Source organism: Rhamphochromis sp. 'chilingali' (genome assembly GCF_963969265.1).
Source record: "Rhamphochromis sp. 'chilingali' genome assembly, chromosome: 16".
In the NCBI taxonomy this organism is placed as follows: domain Eukaryota; kingdom Metazoa; phylum Chordata; class Actinopteri; order Cichliformes; family Cichlidae; genus Rhamphochromis; species Rhamphochromis sp. 'chilingali'.
Window position 1 is genome coordinate 35821306 of NC_137943.1, and position 21747 is coordinate 35843052.

The 21747-nt window shown below is 42.6% G+C and overlaps 1 protein-coding gene and 1 long non-coding RNA gene across 5 annotated transcripts in view; both read left to right on the top strand.

Moving 5' to 3' along the window:
- The window catches only part of LOC308412517, a 66602-nt gene extending 56136 nt beyond the window's left edge, over positions 1–10466 (top strand). The window contains exon 3 of the long non-coding RNA XR_013974586.1: positions 9013–10466. This is a non-coding gene — a long non-coding RNA (uncharacterized lncRNA). The remainder of the gene's footprint in view (positions 1–9012) is intronic.
- LOC308412493 (uncharacterized protein) overlaps positions 1–21747 on the top strand; it is a 199543-nt gene that overhangs the window by 78352 nt on the left and 99444 nt on the right. The window lies entirely within an intron of this gene.

The window sequence follows — 21747 nt, forward strand, 5'->3', positions numbered from 1 at the left end:
GTGTTTCTTTAAACACACAGATTGTAACGTACCTGTTAGAATGGTGAGAATCAGTAAAGAAAGTGCAAAATAGTCCAAAGACAACATGTTGAATGAAGGTAAAGTTTATGGTTTGTGTTGAACTCTGTTGAATGTGGAGGTTTCTCTCTCTTCTAGTTCAGTAACAGCTCAGCTCCTCCCTGAATCTCTCCTCCTCCTCTCTGATCTGGATTTGAACTTCTCTCACTTCCTCCTGCTTTACACACTAGTAGCAGCATCTTCACTTTCAGGTGGGAGGAGCTCTAATATTTTTTGTAACTTCATCTCAGCCAATCAAATACTTTTCTGATTCCACAGCAGCTTAGTATGATAAAGAGAGAGTGGTACTCGTGACCATTGATCAGTGGTTGTTGATCAATGGTTGTGACGATTTGCATATTAATGGTCATAAACTGACCTCACAGCCCAGTGTTCATTCAGTGCTGCTGGTTTCAGTCATTGTGCAAATGTCCTGTTTCTAAGGTTGGAAACCTGCAGTCAGCTAAGACTGAAGACGTCACCTGATGATGATGAAACGTTTCTCCCACTGAAAACATCCAGATGAACAGAATCAACTTTTTGGGATTTGCTTACCTGGATGACTGAGCGTGCATGTTGGTGTTCCAGGATATTGTTAATATCAGAAGATCATTTATACTCATTGAAGCTTTTTTTCTGAGGTATTCATAAACTTGTTCACGTTGCCCCTTCATGTGGCAGCCCTGATATCACACCATCATCTTCACACAGGAAATATTCATATTAATTTCTCTCCACTACGATTAATACATGATTTAAGTCACTGGAGCAACCTCTCAGTGTCATGATTACAGGAATGCATCGACTCTAACGCAGCCCACATGAGGCTAAAGCTTTACATGCTTTTATTTTGAGAAGGTTCAAAGACAGGGGGGCAGGTAAGTAGGTTTCCTGCAGAGGGACAGAGCAGGGAGACACCAGAGAACTGCCCGAGAGAACGACTGCTGAGTATCAGTGCAGTCAGAATTGCTTATATAGTATTTATTAGAGTCCTTTCTTGTGTTTCACTTTTAGAGTTTCTGTGTCAGGGAGGTAAGTGAAGGCTTCAGAAGGCTGAGTGGGTGGAGAGTGGATGGGCAGGTGAGTTTTCCAGCTCTGTTACAAGTCAGTCCTTTCCAAACAGCAGGCAATGAGACAATCCTTCAGGTTTCAGGTAACTCAAGTCCACAGAGCTATGAGCAGACACAAGAGAACATGGTGAGGTAACAGAAGCTACAAGCACAAACTCATAAGTCATAAATTAAAGCTGAATTACCACCAGAATGAAGACAACAATCTGACAAAGAGTGGATGTTTCAGCTGGACCTTTCATTCCCCAAAACACGAGGAGTTAATGAGATCTGGTTAGGAGGTTAGCAACACTACAAGCACCAACCAGCTTGCAGCCAAAGCTCTGCACAGCCCCATCAGCAATGAGTCCCCAGCCTCACTCAGACTGCTGCCAAAGCTCTGCTGGAGGTGGGAGTTGAAGATCACCTGAACCACTTTGATACGCCAGGCCTGTCCAGCATTCTCCCCCACCACCTGACTCAACTCACCCCCAGATGGTGATCAGATGACAGCTCAGCTCCTCTCTTCACCAGAGTGTCCAGAACACACTGCTGCAGACCTGTTGATGCAATTACAGAGTCAAGTCAAGTCAAGTCAAGTTTATTTGTAGAGCACATTTAAAAACAACCAAGGCTGACCAAAGTGCTGTACAGTAAATACAGATAAAAATACAATAGAACACAATTTCGTAAAACACCTCGTTGATCAAATAAAAAATAAATAAACAAATAAATTAAACCTTTCTAAAAGCCAATGAAAAGAGGTGAGTTTTAAGAGCAGTTTTAAAAGTTTCTAGGCTTTTGGAGAATCTGACGTGAGGAGGTAAACTGTTCCACAGTCTGGGTGCAGCCACAGCAAACGCCCTCTCTCCCTTTGTCTTTAATTTATACCTGGGAACATCTAAAAGCATCAGATCGGCTGACCTCAAAGATCTCCTGGGGCGATAAGTACTAAGGAGTTCTGACAGGTAAGAAGGTGCAGTGCCATTTAAAACCTTAAAAGCCAGCAGTAAGATTTTAAAATCAATCCTAAAAGCAACTGGGAGCCAGTGGAGAGAGTAGAGAACCGGAGTGATGTGGTCTCTTTTTTTTGAACCGGTCAACAGGCGAGCGGCAGCGTTCTGCACCAGTTGAAGGCGATGTAGACAGGAACGATCTAGGCCAGCATAGAGGGAATTACAGTAGTCCAGCCGTGAAGTAATAAAAGCATGGACCACTCTTTCTAGATCGTTCCTGCAAAGGTAAGACTTGACTTTGGCTAAAATCCGCAAATGATAAAAAGATCCCTTAACTACAGAGCTGATTTGTTTATCAAGTTTAAAAGCATTGTCAAAAATAACTCCAAGACTCTTAATGGAAGAAGTGCAATCGGAGGTTAGGGGTCCCAAAAAGTCAAGAGAGAAGTTGGGATCTTTAGGAAGCCCAAACACAATGACTTCAGTTTTGCTTTCATTAAGGTGTAAGAAGTTAAGAGTCATCCAAGTCTTAATGTCAGACAAGCAGGAGAGTAGCGGCTGCAAAGAAACATTGCAGTTCAACCTCAGAGGGAGGTAGATCTGAATATCATCGGCAAAGATGTGGAAGGACACATTATGTTTACGGAGCACATCGCCCAGAGGGAGCAAGTACAGAATAAACAACAGGGGGCCTAGTATGGACCCCTGAGGTACGCCACAGGTTAAAGGAGCTCTGGGAGATGACAGTTCACCAAGGTGAACAGAAAAACTCCTATTATTCAAATAGGACTGGAAAAACTTTAAGACAGTGCCCTTTAAACCGACACAATGTTGAAGGCGGGATAGCAGTATGTTGTGATCTACAGTGTCGAAGGCTGCTGTCAGGTCCAAGGTTACTAAGACAGCAGCACAACCAGAGTCAACAGTTAAAAGCAAATCATTAAAAACTCTCAGTAGGGCGGTTTCTGTGCTATGCCGAGCTCTAAAACCAGACTGGAACTTCTCATAGAGATTGTTGTTGTCAAGAAATAGCTGGAGCTGCGTGAGGGCGGCTCGTTCCAGTACTTTGGACAGAAAAGGGAGGTTGGAAATGGGCCTATAGTTAGAGAGTAGGGATGGATCTAGATTAGGCTTTTTAAGGAGAGGTTGAACAACAGCGTGCTTGAAGGGTGTTGGAAAGCAACCAGAACTGAGGCAGGCATTGATCAGGACCAGAAGGAAAGGTCCGACTGAGTCCAGAACCTGCTTCAGAAGCCGAGAGGGGATAGCATCGGTGGAACAGTTGGTAGTCTTAACCTTGCAGACTATTTCATGCAGCTGAGAGAGAGAGATTGGTTCGAACTGATTAAAGGCAGAATGGCACAAAGAAAAAACACAGGGATTGGAAGGTGGAGATGGAATGACAGACTGCAGGGAGGAAATCTTGTTTACAAAGAACTTTAGAAAGTCATTACAGAGGGTGGCAGAAGGTGTGAGGCTGGTGGATGTGTAAGGATTTACAATGGAATTTAAAATACGAAACAGAGTCTGAGGTTTATGGACACTACTGCTAACCAGGTTTGATATGTAGGAGGACTTGGCCTCTTTAACGGCTTTCTGATAGGTTAAAAGAGAGTCTCTGAGGATATTAAAAGAAATGTGCAGCTTGTCCTTTTTCCATTTTCTCTCAGCACACCTACAGGTGCGCCTGAGAGCACGAACAGGGTCTGTAATCCAGGGTTCAGCGTGAGCTTTGGGACGGAGTGTTTTTAAGGGAGCGATGAGGTCCAAAATAGAAGTACATGTTGAGTTAAAAAGAGCAGTTAAATCTTCTGCACACAAGGAATCAATCCAGTCCACCGTGGAGAGCTCAGAGTTGCTAAAAGCAGCAGAAAACTGAGATGGTACATGGGTATTGATGATCCGGTGACGGCGTGAGGGAGGTTTAACTGCAGCATCAGAACAATGTGCAGTGGCAGAAAATAGAACAGGAAAATGATCGGAGATACACGCACTCTCACAAATTTCAGAGATGTGGATACCCAAGCCGTGAAACATGACAAGGTCCAAAGTGTGACCCTTCTCATGTGTGGAGCCAGACACACACTGAGTAAGGTTGAAGGAATCCAACAGTGAAACAAAGTCTCTAACCAGGGGTTTAGATGGACAGCACACATGAATATTCAGGTCACCAACAATAAGAAAATGATCAAAATCTACTGAAAGCCCTGAAAGAAATTCCCCAAACTCACTGATAAAGTCCTTGTTAAATTTGGGAGGACGATATACCACTGCAATCAGTAACGGAGTGGATGAGTTTAGTTTAAAAAGCTGTAGTTCAAAGCTGGAAAAAGAGGAAAAAGAAATCTGATGGCAGTCATAAACAGATTTAAAAACACAGGCGTCAAGCATAACCTATACTGTGGTTAGCACACAAGTCCAGTAAAACAGAAACCACCATTGTGTCACTCGGACACATAAAGTCCTCAGAAACACAATAGAGTTACCAGATGATGCAGCGTCCAGGATCCTGCTCAGAGACCTCAAGAAGGCCAGGCACTCTGAAATGTTGTTCAGAGCAGAAGCACAGAGGAGAGTCTGGACCTGCCAGAGGGGGAACATCACAAAGTACCAGAGCAGGACAATGATGAAGGAGAGCATCATCATCTGATGTGATGAGTTCAAAGAGAATAAATGGAACAAGCATGAGATGGTCTTCCTGGTTGGACTTTTAGCTTCATGTGAGAGATTTTACCTTAAAGAGATAAACCTCTGTTACTCTGTTTATTTTGCTTCTGCTGCATTTCTGCATGTCCTCATCCACTAAATATAAAATAGTGTAAATGAGCAGCTTTTGATGTTTGACAGTTTTTATTGTGTCTGAACGTTCCTGCAGTTGGTTTGTGGTTGATGTGGATTTGCTGCTCATGTGAATCCTCCCACAGTGTTTCATTAGCAGCTGTAACCACAGTGACTCTGATAAAACAGGAATTAGCAGAATCCATCTGATATGAAGCTGTGCTTTGAATACCACTTCCCTCCTCTTTGAAGAGTAGTCAGATATCTGTGTTCAGGTTTTTGTACAGCCTCTTCTACACTTTGTATCACTGTGTTTGTAGAGCACAGTAGTAGAGAGCTGTGTCTGCCAGGGTTAGGGCTGCTATGGTCAGATTAGTTGATGTAGAAGATGTTTGGGTTTTATAACGTTTATCAGGAATATATTGACGATCACTCCGAGATCTTGCTCCTTTCCAGATTATAAACTGAGGAGCTTGAAGGTCAGAATCATGTCTGTACCAGTGAAGGTAAACTATGTCATCACTCGTCTCATAGCTACATGTGAGTTTGACAGATTCTCCTTCTGTTTCAGTGACTTCAGGTTGTTGAGGAGTGATTGAGTCTCCAGCTGTTAGTCCTGGAAAAAGAAAGAAGAAAAGTAGTGAAATGCAGTCTGTATATCTGCTTAATGCAGCAGCTTCAACTAAACTTTAATCCCTGTTCTTAAACTCACCTATAATGTGAGATAGAAGCAAAAAGAGGTGCAGCAACATGTCTTTGGAGTTATTAAAGCCAGACAGACAGCACATGAACAATGTTCTTCCACTGCAGCACAATGACCAACAAATAATGTCATTGGATGAGCTCAACTTCAGTGGGCGGGGCCAGTTTAATAGCTCAGCCAATCAAACAGTTCTGTGCTTCCACAGCAGCTCTGTCTCTGTCTCTGATCTTTACTGCTTCATTTCTCTGTTGTCTTTGTCATCAGTCCAATGACACAAGAATCAGAGGTTTAACAGTGTGTGGCTCCCTCTAGTGGATGTTGTGGAGTATTCTGTTGTCTTTGCTCCAAAGGTTTTTGTACAGAGTTTTGCTGTTTCCTGTCACTGTGGGCTGCAGAGCACAGTAGTACACAGCAGAGTCAGACACTGCAGCAGAGGAGATCTGAAGAGTCATCAGTGTTTTATCTTCACTCACATTAACAGACAGTCCAGAGATTTCTTCTTTCATCACTTCTCCGGATGGTAAATGAGAGATCAGGAACTCTGGTGGTTTTCCTGGATATTGTCGATACCAGAGGAAGCGATCGTTTCCAGCTGCTTCTCTGGATAATCTATAGGACAGAGTAGCAGTGCTGCCTTCTACACTGAACACTTCTTTGTTGGTTGGAGTGAGATCTTCACAGCTGACACCTAAAGGAACAGAAACATGTTTTATTCTTTTATAAATCATCACAATTCAAATGTGTTTCTTTAAACACACAGATTGTAACGTACCTGTTAGAATGGTGAGAATCAGTAAAGAAAGTGCAAAATAGTCCAAAGACAACATGTTGAATGAAGGTAAAGTTTATGGTTTGTGTTGAACTCTGTTGAATGTGGAGGTTTCTCTCTCTTCTAGTTCAGTAACAGCTCAGCTCCTCCCTGAATCTCTCCTCCTCCTCTCTGATCTGGATTTGAACTTCTCTCACTTCCTCCTGCTTCACACACTAGTAGCAGCATCTTCACTTTCAGGTGGGAGGAGCTCTAATATTTTTTGTAACTTCATCTCAGCCAATCAAACAGTTTTGTGCTTCCACAGCAGCTCTGTCTCTGTCTCTGATCTTTACTGCTTCATTTCTCTGTTGTCTTTGTCATCAGTCCAATGACACAAGAATCAGAGGTTTAACAGTGTGTGGCTCCCTCTAGTGGATGTTGTGGAGTATTCTGTTGTCTTTGCTCCAAAGGTTTTTGTACAGAGTTTTGCTGTTTCCTGTCACTGTGGGCTGCAGAGCACAGTAGTACACAGCAGAGTCAGACACTGCAGCAGAGGAGATCTCCAGATTGACTCGATTTATCTCCTTGTCCAGTGCAGCAGTCAGTCGAGGGTTTGGGGGAGTTGCTCTCAGCACACTCGGCTCACTCGTATCAGTGATGAGGAGAAGGAACTGAGGAGCTGATCCAGGATCCTGTCGATACCACTGGAGATTCTGGGCTTGAACTGAATAGTTACAGGACACAGTAACTGTACGGCCCTCTGATGAAAACACTTCAGCACTGCTGGCAGTAATATCATCTTCCAAGCTGTTACCTGCTGATGAAACAACATGTTATATTTACAGCTCTGTTCCACAGTCACATGTCCATCATTGGAAAAACACAGTGAGCTCAAAGAAAGTCCAAACTGGATCTGTAACGCTGTAAACATGTCTTTGAATTTCAGGTGTTCCTGTCAGAAACATACGTACCTACGAGAGCTGCAAAGATCCAGATCACAGCCAGTTTTTCCATGTTTCCAGAGGAGAAATGTTGGAAGTGATGTTCACTGGGAGTTAGCTGTGAGTGGTCTGATGTTCACAGCTGGAGTCAGACAGGTTTCTGCAGTCAGGAGGAGGAGCTGCTTTTGCTCTCATGTGATGTGATGCTGCTTTTAAAGTTTTCCTGCTTCAATTTGTTCACACAGAGCATCTGGTTCTTCTCTCTGTGGTGTCTGAGCCAAAGAACATCCACTAAACACTCACGTCTGGGCTCCACTTTGAAAATAAAATGTTAAATGTAATTAAATCTATAACCAATGAACATTTACAGTTTGTGTAATAATAAATATAACACCGAGAAAACTGTTGGAGTCAGATTTGAAAGACCTGAAAACTAACGCAGTGACACAGATGAAGGAGATTTTGCTCCTTTTATTTGATACAGCAGCCGAAAAAGAAGCTGCTGCAGTTTCTGCTCTTTCGTCTTTGATATTTTTGTATGAGTATGATGGATTTGTTCAGTTGTGTATTAAAAATTAAATGAAAGTCAGCACTGAAAGCTAAACAGTCAAAATAATTTCCTTTGTTTTTATTCCACATCCTGCATGGAGCTTCAGTCATTCATGGATCTGTTTTCTCTTCTCACTGCAGCCTTGCTGCTCACAATCATTTATTCATTTACTGCAACAAACTGAGATATCCTTCCACTGCCACGCAGATGACTGCCTAATTTACCTTCCTTTAACACCTAATAATCCAGGCTCCATACAACTCCTTTTAAACTGCCTTGAAGAGGTCAAAGCTTGGATGGCTCTGAACTTTTTGAGCTTCAATGACAGCAAAACAGAAGTAATTACATCCAGCACTAATAATAACTCGTGCAATCCGCTTATTAATTGTGGTTGACTTGGGTCATACATCGAACAGCATGTCACAAATCTGGGAGTCATTGTGGACTCGGATTTTAAATATAATGAACAAATCAGTTCTGTGTCGTCTCTTAACTGGTACACACAGGCATCAACATATCTCACCTGTCCTCTCTTCACTGGCTTCCTGTTTATCTCAGAATTAATTTCAAAGTCCTAACGTTGGCTCGTAAATGCCTAAATGGTCTTGCTCCTACATACCTTTCTGATACCTTTGCCAGGTCTCTCTTGGAAACGAGAATTTTAATCTCAGTGAGATTTTTAACTGGAAAAATAAAGGACTAATAATATACTTCAGCCTCATATTCCCTTAGATCAGCCGTCCGGCTGCTTTTGGTTGTCCCCAAAAACTAGACTGGAACTTGGAGGAGAACGAGCTTTTTCAGTTGAGGCTCCCAAACCTGGAAAACGTTGCCTTCAAATATCAGACGGCCATCTTTGCTTCCAGCTTTTAATTCTCTTTTGAAACACATCTTTTCTTTCAATAGCGTTTGGACCGGTGTGAGCTGATGTAATCTTTTTATTCTCTTTGTTTTATTTTATGTGAGTGTTTATCTTTTATCTTTGTGAAGCACTTTGGGCAAACTTTCTGTTTTTTAAATGTGCTTTAAAAATAAATTGGATTTGGACTGCCACAAAATTAGACTTTAACCAGGAACAAAAGGTAGCTATTGTCTACTGCCGGAAGCTCACCATGTGACACAGGCGGAAGTAAACAAACAATGGCGTCATTACCGTCCCACGTGTGTGTGCCTGAGCACAGAGACTGTTGTGTTGTTGTTGTGTGTGAGCTGAGTGTGTGAGCTGAGTGTGTGAGCTGAGTGTGTGAGCTGAGTGTGTGAGCTGCGGCAGCAACGATGCCTTCAGTTCAGTATCTGAGAGAGTTCATCAACGAGCGACTAACTGCTGCTGCTGAACAAATATTCTTGGAGTTTGAAAAAACGATCGTCCAGTACGAGGAAGAGATCGACCGTCAGCGCAGACTGCTGGATATCACCTGGAAACCCCAAATCAAGCTGCACAGGACAGGTGAGTGTCCCTCTGAGGGAGGATCCTGATCACAGCTCTGCGGGACGTTTCTGATTGTGAGGACTTTTTGATGTGAGCTAACAAAGAGCAAACAGAGGACAGGACTGCGCTGCGCTGCATTCAAACAGCAGGCGCTGAAATCAGCCTGGATTTCTCTCTTGATTATTTAGTGAAACAAAGTTAGGATTAGAAGATTTGTGAGTCTGGTTCAGAGGGGGGCCCATGTGCCGAAAAGCTCCCGGACGTGTTGTGGTTGGAGTCCACCCTGGGCCGCTTCCTCCCCGCTCTGTCCCTCTCTTTTCGTGTTTGCGCTCCAGGGGCGACCGTGGCTCAGGGGGTTGGGAATCGCATCTGTAACCGGAAGGTCGCCGGTGTTCCAGATCTACTGGCGTTTAGATCTACTGGCGTTGGTCGAACAGATGTGCGGCAGTCTTGCGTTTCAGGAGCTGCTACCGACAAACCAGCAAAAAAACGCCAAATGTGTCACCTGTGACACTTGTGAGGTTGTCTCAAACACACTCCGTCAGTCTTGATGCTGTTGAACAACAAAATGTTTAAAAATGTGGCGAGTTTACCTGGTGATATCCTCGAGCAGCGTGCAGTTTACTTTGTGCACTAACATGGACTCGAGTCAACCAGCGCCACCTCTGGCCACGTGCCACAGCCTACAGCCAGATCAACCTGTGACACACATCTGCACCACGTTTGAATTCGTGTCATGCACATTTGTACCTTTCAATTGTGTCTGTTTGTGCGTCATGCAAATAAACCTTTGAAAAGAATGAAATGACACTAACATTTCACTAGTGTTGTAACATCACATGTCGTTAGCGCAGTCTGTCTGTGTCTTTTCTCTGCGAACAAACATGTTAGAGTTGGTTGTGATATACAGTCTGTATAAGTGTGGTCAATCTAAGAAACATGTGTAAGGAGATGGCAGTTACTGTGAATGTACAGCAGGTGATCAGTAATAAACAGTCAGACAATGACTCTGACAATCTCATTCAATCTTGCAGACTGAATGCACCTTCTGTGGAAAGTGGTACCACACAGTGTGTGTGGACGTCCCCTGTGCAGAAGGCGACTACAAATGTTGTGGGTGCTAAATAAACAGAAACAAATGATCCCTGTTGTCTTTGCTTACTGATTGTTTTCAGTGTTGACAATCCACATTGCTGCCATTGCATCTTTCAACATGTTTGTGGGTAGATCTGGATGTACCAGGGGTAAGTGCAGCCACTCAGCCTCTACTCATCATAGCAGCAGGTGTAGATGTGTCACAAGTTAATCTAGTAGTAGGCTATGGTAGCAGTGGACTGACCTCCATTGGAGACTGCTCCAGCTGCTGTGTGATAGTGGATCTGCTACAAATTGAAGATCATAAGCAAGTTTTGGAAATTAACCCTTGTACTATGTTGAAAAACAAAAAAGTGACATTGATTTTGTTGCGGGTCATTTTGACCCGTACTGTGTAAATCCACTCAGAATTATCCAAAAACTGCAATAAAACAATAGCACCTTTATTTCCCATCAGATAAACATGTAGAACACAGACATACAACAGTTAGACTTTCCATAACTATTTTAGGAACAGTTTGGTTTTTCGTTCTTACAAACACATTTCTGTTGAACTTGCCCGACGTTCTCAGTTTTTCAATGCTCAACATTTTCAATTTTGTCCACATGATGGACAGAATGTAACTGTGTGCTTTCTGCAGATGTACTTCTTGCATTTCTCACAAAACGTGCTTGTTTTCAAACAGGAATCTTCCTAACTAAGATTTAAAACAAAAGATTTCTACGTCTCCTCCAGTCTCACAAACAGATGACAAACCAAGCGACACACCTGAGTCACTGACTTTCTTAAATCCACTCACTCTCACTGGCTGTTTATTACTAATCACTGTGTAACTGCTGTGAATTCACAGTAACTGCCGTCTCCTTACAAATCTTCATTGGATTAACCACACTTATACAGACTGTATATAACTCCAGCCATGTTGATGGGTTGCCTATATTGGCTGGAAATATTAATTTCCAGGTAAAAGACACAGACAGACGATGCTTACAGGATGTGATGTGACAACACTAATGAAATATTGATGTGTCATATTTGTCCAAGGTGTATTTCATTGTTATGGAAAAAGAGAATATCAAAATCATGATGACCAATTGGAGTGGTGATGTCTATGACTTTGTGTATATAATTTGGAATTTTGTACAAATGTAGGCCAATAAGGAATATATGATATCATTTCATTCATTTCAAAGGTTTATTTGCATGACGCACAAACAGACACAATTGAAAGGTACAAATGTGCATGACACGAATTCAAACGTGGTGCAGATGTGTGTCACAGGCTGATCTGGCTGTAGGCTGTGGCACATGGCCAGAGGTGGCGCTGGTTGACTCGAGTCCATGTTAGTGCACAAAGTAAACTGCTCGCTGTAGTTGTGAAGCAAAAACGCTGAAACCGGAGAAACAAACCGTGCGAGGGGAACGATGACGACGACAAGAGTCTCCCGATCGTTGACTCTTGCTGTCCCGTGAACAACATCGGCGTGGTGTTAGTGGTTTGCTGTTTTCGCGATCGCGTCGCGCGTGAGGACATCACCAGGTAAACTCGCCACATTTTTAAACATTTTGTTGTTCACCAGCATCAAGACTGACGGAGTGTGTTTGAGACAACCTCACAAGTGTCACAGGTGACACATTTGGTGTTTTTTTGCTGGTTTGTCGGTAGCAGCTCCTGAAACGCAAGACTGCCACACATCTGTTCGACCAACGCCAGTTGATCTAAACGCCAGTAGATCTGGAACACCGGTTCGATCCCTGGGCTCTCTGTCCTGGTCGTTGTGTCCTTGGGCAAGACACTTCACCTACCGCCTACTGGTGTTGGCCAGAGGGGCCGATGGCGCGATATGGCAGCCTCGCTTCTGTCAGTCTGCCCCAGGGCAGCTGTGGCTACAACCGTAGCTGCCTCCACCAGTGTGTGAATGTGAGAGTGAATGAATAGTGGTATTGTAAAGCGCTTTGGGTGCCTTGAAAAGCGCTATATAAATCCAATCCATTATTATTATAAAAGAATCCTATAGAATAATTCTTGTAAAACTTTGAAATCAGGCCGGATTTTAGTATTTTATTCAACCTGAATCCATCACTGAATGAGTGTGTTTAGGCGGACTTACTTTTAAATACTCTAAGAACAACAAGTAAGCCTGCAGTGCCAGAGCGAAGTGCTCTAATGGGGTGATATGTAGAGATGGCACGATACCACTTTTTTATGTCCGATTCCGATATCATAAAGTTGGATATCTGCCGATACCGATATGAATCCGATATAGCATATTTTATGATCAATAAAATGTTTTTTTTAAATATCTTGCTGCATTTTGTATAAGTTCATACTCAAGTTAAAAACTAAACTAAACTAAAGCTATTCTGTTACACTTGTATGCAAAAAACACACTGCACCCAAAATGTTTCATAGTTCAGCAAAACTGATCAATCTAATAAACTTAAACCTGCACCATCCTCCCTATTCTGGTGTTTTAAAGAGTACTTAGCAGAAATATTAAACAACCTAACTAACAGGGCTGCAAACTCCCAGCAAAAGAAAAAAAATAGGGAACCACCCCCCACCCTCATGATGCTTAATCGACGTAATCAACTTTAATTTGATGCACGTATAAAAAAACAAAAAACAGAAATCAATAATTTTTCAAGAATAATTAAATGGATTGAACATCTTTCTTCAACAGAACTGCAGACTGCACAGATGGTTCCCAAAGGAAAAAGTACTACAGCTTAGTAGGTTATAAGTTTGACTGAACAGTTACTATATACAGTAATGGATTTCCATACATTTTACATCAGATGAAAACTTTGGTTTTAAGATTCAGATAATTATTTATTAAAAGCTAGAAATGACAATCTTTTCTTAGTTTTTGCTGCTGTAAGTTTCAGGTCTCTAATGTGCAGTTGTTCCCTTAATATCATCTTCGCCTCTGTCAGTGTGTCCCAGGGTGGCTGTGGCTACAATGTAGCTGCCATCACCAGTGTGTGAATGTGTGTGTGAATGGGTGGATGACTGGATATGTAAAGCGCTTTGGGGTCCTTAGGGACTAGTAAAAGTGCTATATAAATACAGGCCATTTACCATTCATAATCTACCCCTCAGGTTAGAAATCTTTTTAGAGAAAACAGTGTCTAAGTAGAGAGTTTCTAAAGGTTCAGAGTTAAACCACCTTAACGCAGTAGTATACCTGCTGTAACGGTCATTTTGCTCACCACCACGACCGTTTTTTACAGAAACTTGTTGTACCCCACTGTTACGGCGCAGGAAGCCTCTGCATTATTGTCCTGAACAGTCAGATCAGCCTGATGTCTTCAGCTGTCAGACTGCGATGTGATCAATTTTTAATGTTTTTATTTGTTGTTGTTTTGTCTTTTCAGTTTTTTGATACACATGGAAATCTACTGTGTTGTTGAATTAAAGTTAGAATTTTACAATTATGTTATAAACCAAAAATGCACAACAGCTGTTTGTTTTCTTTCTTTGTTTTTTATCCACCCAAAACTCAAACATGACGGCCAACCTAACCACTGTGGTGATCACTGAGTAAGGGAGCAGGTTGGCCGTCTATCACAGGTCTAACAGAGACAGAATATTCACACTCACACGTTTGCATGTGTGATTTTAAGTTTGACTTTTTTGATCTCACAGGTAAAACTGTGTTACAGCAGCAGGATGAGAATGAGTAAAAAATGTGCAGTATACAATAAACAACAAATAACAGAGTTAAAATAGAAGTTCCAGGTAAGGGTCTAATACTATGAGATGCAACAGGAATGTAAGACTGGCATTGTGTAAGATACTCATGAGCTAAATAACAACTAAAACAGTACAACTACATTTGTACAGTCAAAGGGAAACTAGTCCAATGTTCTTCTCACAGTTTCAGTCTCGTAGAGTAGTGATGTGTCGGTTGCGAACGAAACAGCTCTTAGAGCCGGATCTTTGACGTGAATGACGCGAGCCATGTTTTTTTTTTTTTTTTTTTTAGAGACAAAGCACATACAAGCTCCAAAGCACGTACAAAACACAACAGACGTGCTCCAGGATGCTAGGCGCAGTGTTGAGCTTTTGTTACGTAGTGGCTACACAAGCCAGAAAGTACCAATGACCGGATTTGGTGTGTGGTAGTAACAGGTAAATGAACATTTTTTCTTTAATTATTTGAATATAACTATACACACATGCTTTCATGCTTTCAATTGTGTAATTTAAGTGATCTAGGTAGCTCTGTTTTGGAAGTTCAGTTAACGCTAGAAATGTGTTTTGGAGTTTGTACCTGCTCTGTCTCTAAATAAAACCACTTTTTTTTACATTAGTAATTCCTTTAGTGCATAATTTTATATTGTTGTTAATAATAAATTATTTAAAGCAACAAAACAACCTGAAGAGCCGGTTGGGAGCTGAAAGAGCCGGCTCTCTAAAAAGAGCCGGAAATCCCATCACCACGGTAGAGAAGTAATAATAATAATAATAGTACATTTTATTTGTGGGCGCCTTTCAAAAACCCAAGGTCACCTTACAAAAGAACAAAATTAATAAAAGGAGCAATAGTCATAAAATACATAAAATAAGTTAAAATTGCAAAACAGAACTTGACAGCAGATAAAATCAGCACTAAAGTGAATAAACCAGTTTGAACAGATGTGTTTTGAGCTGTGACTTAAACACAGGAAGAGAGTTTTTATTTCTTATGGCTTGAGGAAGAGAGCAACTGAAGGCTCTGTTCCCCATGTTCCGAGGGACCACTGTACTATATTTCACTGGCAAATATTGGAAGGACCCACAGAATTTGGTCCTGATGAAAAGTGGAGGAGTGCATCGATCAGACACTGAAATGAAAAATGTAGAAAGAAGAGAGAAAATAATAGGCCTTAACGCTTTCCATCAATGTGATCAAACAAGTAAAGACTGTAATTCTGACTGGAGAGAAGTTTAACAGTGTGTGGCTCCCTCTAGTGGATGTTGTGGAGTATTCTGTTGTCTTTGCTCCAAAGGTTTTTGTACAGAGTTTTGCTGTTTCCTGTCACTGTGGGCTGCAGAGCACAGTAGTACACAGCAGAGTCAGACAGCTGAAGTTTCTGGATCTTCAGAGGAACTGATCTGATGCTGGAATCCAGTGTGGAGGAAAATCTCTCCTTGAACTCGTCTGCTGTGTTTCCATCATCCCCACTATAGCGCATCAGGATGAATTTGGGGCTGTTGTTTCCATCCTGTTTGTACCAGAAGAGATAATTATTTGTTGTACTGCTGTTATAGAGACAGTGAAGTGTCACTGTGCCTCCTGCAGCAGCAGTCTCTTCTCCTTTTGCTTGCAGCACGTTGTCTTTTTGTGCTCTGCATTCTGTAAAACACCAACAAACAGTATCAGTGTGCTGTTAAAGAATCACGTCAATGTTGATATCAAAGAAACAGAGTTGTGTTCATACCGAGGCACATAGCAGCCAGCAGCACTGAGATGAACAGAGGCGTCATATCTGCAGTGTAGAGTAACTGTGAGCTACAGCAAGTATAAAGAAGCTGTGATCTCTCTGTTTAGTCTTCATCAACACTAAGTTGGTGGATTAGAAGGAGGAGCCTGATCACAGTGACAGGACTCATTCACAGCCCTGTGTTATTCCCCCTGCTGACAGCTTCACACTCAGCACGTCTTTCTGCTGCTCTGCTTTGCTTGGAGATCTTGCAGCAGGAAGTCTATAAAGTGAAATCTATCCGTTGGTAGTTTGATCTACCTCTCCTTCAATGCACATGTTGAAGAGTCCCTGGATAAGACTGATGTTCACAGCTGTTCTTTCTGTCAGCTCCAACCTGTCTGATTGTTCTCCTCTGAGCTCTCTCATCACCAAACTAATGCTCACCGGTTTTAGTTTCACACAATGCAACAATGCTTATGGCAAAAGGATAATTTGTTTTTGATGGATCTGTTTTCTCTTCGCACTGTAGCCTTGCTGCTTAGAATCTGTTCATTTACTGCAACGGTGAGTTTAAAAATGTACACATAGGAACTAAAGGCAACACGTGTGCTCTGCCGGAAGCTCACCACGTGACACCAGGCGGAAGAAAACAAAGGAAAGGCGCTAATACCGTTAGCTTTCCACGTGTATGTGCCTGAGCACAGGGACTGTTGTGTTGTTGTGTGAGCTGAGTGTGTGAGCTGAGTGCGTGAGCTGCGGCAGCAACGATGCCTTCAGTTCAGTATCTGAGAGAGTTCATCAACGAGCGACTAACTGCTGCTGCTGAACAAATATTCTTGGAGTTTGAAAAAACGATCGTCCAGTACGAGGAAGAGATCGACCGTCAGCGCAGACTGCTGGATATCACCTGGAAACCCCAAATCAAGCTGCACAGGACAGGTGAGTGTCCCTCTGAGGGAGCATCCTGATCACAGCTCTGCGGGACGTTTCTGATTGTGAGGACTTTTTGGAGATGTGAGCTAACAAAGAGCAAACAGAGGACAGGACTGCGCTGCGCTCCATTCAAACAGCAGGCGCTGAAATCAGCCTGGATTTCTCTCTTGATTATTTAGTGAAACAAAGTTAGGATCAGGAGATTTGTGAGTCTGGTTCAGAGGGGGGGCCCATGTGCCGAAAAGCCCCCGGAAGAGTCAGGGTTGGACTCGGTCCAGGGCCGTTTCCTCCCCGCTCAGTCCCTCTCTTCCTGTTTGAAATCAGGCCGGATTTAAGCATTTTATTCAACCTGATTTATATAGCACCAACTCAAAATAGCCGCCTCAAGCCACTTTATATTGTAAAGTATGGGTCCTGCAGTAATACAAGGAAACCCCAGCAATCATATGACGCAATTTGAGTAAGCGCTTTGGTGACAGTGGGACGGAAAACCAACCTTTTAACAGGAAGAGACCTCCAGCAGAACCAGGCTCAGGGAGGGGCGGCCATGTGGGAGTGAGGGGAGGAAAACAGGACAAAGACAGCTGTGGAAGAGAGCCAGAGATTAATAATTAGTAGTTGTTGTAATAATAATCATAATGATGATAATAACGACCAATGATTGAGAAAGCTAGAGATGATGATGATGATGATGAAGTAAAACAGTGTTTAATTGGAAAGTGTTGGAAACATAATATGAGCTGCAATAATAAAATGTGTTTGGTGATTTATCTGCAGGCTGTTTCTCTTTTAACATCTTTAGAATTTTCTTCAGTTTACTATTTCGTCCCCATTTTTCTATTCAGCACCACAAAACTGTCAGGTGGTTCAGCCGAATTAAAATAAATAACGTCCCTTTGATTGTCTGCAGTGCAGATCACATTATTTTCTGTTTGATTGTTTTTTGGAAATTGTAATAATTGTGTTCTAACGGTAAATATTTCTGTTTTTATTCTTCAATGTAGTATGTAAACACAGAAAAATACAAATATAAATGCATAAAGTATTGTAGAGAGTACAAAAAAACTATTATTTTGTGATTTTAATTAATATTTTATTTGATTACACCACCTGACAATTATTAGCTCACACTATGAGAGTTGCCTGTTTGTTTGTGTGTGTGTGTGTGTGTGTGTGTGTGTGTGTGTGTCCTCCCCCTTTGGGCTTGATGAGGCGTTTCCAGGGTTGGCAGGGAAACTGGACTCACCTAACTGCATTGTGTAACTCTGGTGAAGGAGGTTGTTTTTCGGGAGTTGGGTTTTGCCCTTTAGTTCCAGTCAAAGGAACTTTTATTTCTTCAACATACCAAGACATTTCAGATAATTTCATGCTGGTACCATGGAAGGTCTTCACTGTGAGTGAAGACACAACCATCGCCAAAGTAAACCACGGGAGGACCTAAAGGAAACTGGTAGCAACAAACTTGATCTGATGCTTAAATCTCCATTAATCAGCAAAATATGGACATTTTAAAGAATCTAACAAAGGCAAAGTGGCTAAAGCTAAAGCTAGCCAGAGCTCGGAGCCGGCAGCCTCGGTATGTCCTGTTATTTTAACTGACATTATACACATGCTGTAAAATAATGGAAGTACCTGTAGTTTGTTTGTATTTCTATAAATAAATTCAAATTTTATTTGTCACATACACAGTACGATATGCAGTGAAATGCTTAGACATCTGCTCGTGACCTAAATTAAAAGACTGAATAGGATAGGAAATAAATCTGAAAATTAAAATGAAGGGTAAATTTAACTAGGAAAGAATAAAATAAAATAGAACAATAAGAGCAGCAGTACAAGTAATGAAAGAAATGTAATGTCCAGCGTTGTGCAATCCACATATTTAAGTGTCTTGTGTAGTGCAAATATAATAATAATAATGGATTGGATTTATACAGCGCTTTTCAAGGCACCCAAAGCGCTTTACAATGCCACTATTCATTCACTCTCGCATTCACACACTGGTGGAGGCAGCTGCAGGTGTAGCCACAGCTGCCCTGGGGCAGACTGACAGAGGCGAGGCTGCCATATCGCGCCATCGGCCCCTCTGGCCAACACCAATAGGCGGTAGGTGAAGTGTCTTGCCCAAGGACACAACAACCAGGACAGAAAGAGCTGGGGAGCAAACTGGCGACCTTCCGGTTATAGATACGCTTCCCAACCCCCTGAGCCACGGTCGCCCCTAAATATGCTTAAAAGTGATTTATTTAAGTGACCTGTGACTAAGTGAGTGATTTGATTAGATGACCAGGCAGTGTAGTTGTGCAGTGGCCACTAGTGTAAACAAATGTCCAGAATGTCCAGTGTGTGTGTAAAAACCATATGTGTGGGTCAGTACTGTGTGGTGGTGTGACCGAGAGACCGTATCGCCTGCGGGAAGAAGCTCCTCCTCAGTCTCTCTGTGTTGGTCTTCAGGGAGCGGAATCACTTTCTTGACCCTCGGCACAGAGGGTCAAGAGACCCTCGGCACAGGGTCTCTTGTGCCGAGAGAACAGAGAGAACAGTCTGTTGTTGGGATGGCTGAGGTCCTTCACGATCTTCCTGGCCTTGGTCCAGCACCGCCTGCTGTAGATTGAGTGCAGGTCAGGGAGCTCGGAGCGGATGGTGCGCTCAGCTGACCGCACAACCCTCTGTAGAGCTCGTTTGTCCTGCATGGTGCTGTTCCCGAACCAGGTTAAGATGTTTCCCGTCAGGATGCTCTCTATGGTGCACGAGTAAAAGTTCCTGAGCACCTTGGAGGGCAGTTGGAAGTCTCTCAAGCGTTTGAGGTGGTAGAGACGCTGTCGGGCCTTTTTCACCATGGTGTTGATGTGATGTGACAGGACCATGACAGGTGAGTTAAGCGCTTCCTCTGAACTCATTCCCTCTAGCTGCCAGTTTTTCAACTCCCTGCGGGAAAGTGGTCGTGGCGGAGGTTTTATGCAACTGTTTTTAAAAAACTTTTAAATGACGACAGCTCACCGCTCATTTATGGCAGCTTTGAACAACAATTATTTCTGTTGGATCTGCATTCGCCTGTGCTGTGTGCACTTGCTTATCTTACACCAAAGTTTAACGAAGATTTTATTCAAGACTTTGTATTTTTATCGGGGATCTTACCAAGATTTGACAGCGTTTTAATCCTTGGGAATTTTAATATTCATGTTTGCTGCTACCAAAAACCTCTGGTTAGAGACTTCCTGAATCTTATTGACTCTGTTAATCTTGTCCAGTCAGTCAATCGTCCCACCCATGAGCGTAGATCTAGTTTATCTTGTGGTCTGCAGCTGTGTGACATTCAAATTTGCAAGTTCAATTTCTGGGCATTCCTCGCTGCACTGTACAGCATACACCACATTGTTAAGTCTGTGTTTAGGAGTTTTGTCTTTTGGGTGAACCAGTTTTTGACAATACACCCCATTGTCTTAACAATGTGGTGTATGCTGTACAGTGCAGCAAGGAATGCCCAGACCTCTACATTGGAGAGACCAAACAGCCACTTCACAAGCGCATGGCACAACATAGAAGAGCCACCTCCACAGGACAAGACTCAGCAGTCCATCTGCATCTAAAGGTCAAAGGTAGGGCTGGGCGATATGACCCAAAACTCATATCTCGATATTTTTTAGCTGGATGGCGATATAAGATATATATCTCGATATTTATTTTTTAAGCCATAAGTTAAGAACAAAAAGAGAGTTCTTAGTCACACTGTGTCCCAGATGTCACACGGGCACTTTTATTTACATACAGCGTAGATGTACATGAAGAAATTACTCAAAAATTAATTATCAGCATTTAATAAATAATCGTGGTCCATAAATAAAAGAAAACAATGTTGTTTTTGTGCATAACAAAAAGCTCACAATTGTGCAGTCAAAATGTAAACTAATAGACGCTGAGCATAATAACAAAGAGACAGATTTCACAGCTGCACCACGTCTCTGAACAGGTGCCATTTGTGGTCCTTATACACACACAGTACGTATCACTCCGCGAGGCTCCTCCCCGGTAGCCGTAATCCTCGACAATCCATCAAGCGGTGCAGCGCCGTAGCTTAGCAAAGTCATATTAAAACATTTTTTGACAGATTGCTGAGCGCTGTGTACCACATAAAATCGGTTCGCGGTCAGTAAGCACAACCAGAATTCATACATAAGGCGCGCTGTCGATTTTTGAGAAAATGAAAGGATTTTAGGCCGTGCAGCCCCTCCGGGCTGCATGTCGTTAGCGCGGTTAGCTCGCTAACACGTTTACGCCGTCCAGCCCCACGCACGGTAACTCGCTAACGGAGATTTTCCGCTTTCATCTTGTCGCTGCCTGCAGGTGAAGCTATGGGGGAGGCGGAGTTGTGTTCAGTGAAGGAGAGGCGAGGCCGAGTAACGTTGCGTAGAGACAAAAGTGGACGAAAGAGAGGCAAACCTGCGGCTCCGCAAGTATAATTATAACGTAACATAGACTATATCGATATAAACGATATTGTCACATCTTATATCTCGTATGAAAATATATTGATATTTTTAAAAACTCGATATATCGCCCAGCCCTAGTCAAAGGTCACTCTTTCGAGGATGCCAACGTTCACATTTTGGACAGAGAGGACAGATGGTTTGAAAGAGGAGTGAAAGAAGCATCTATGTCCACTGTGAGCGACCATCTTTGAACAGAGGGCGGGGCTTACGACACCAACTGTCTGCCATCTATAATCAGTTTTGAGATCCCTCCCCAGACTCCTTAACGCCCACTCACATCCTGGGCCATCTGACCTCAGGAAATCACATGATAGGGTGGGGCCAGGTTTCACAATGAACACACCCGAAACTCTGGCTGATTGGGACCCACACCCAGTTTCACACCTTGGCTCAGGCGATTAGAGGATCATCAGGGGTCCTTTTGTCCCTCTGTGGGGGGAAACTCCCACTAGGTTTATATCTGGGACTCTCCACCATTTGACCTTAGAACTGAAGAAGCTTCTCGGATGAGAGGTGAAACGTCTTCAAGCAACTTAAAGAAGTCCAGACGCTTTTCTTTGCAAGCTCCTTTGACTACGATGACCTGAATGACTGAGAACCTT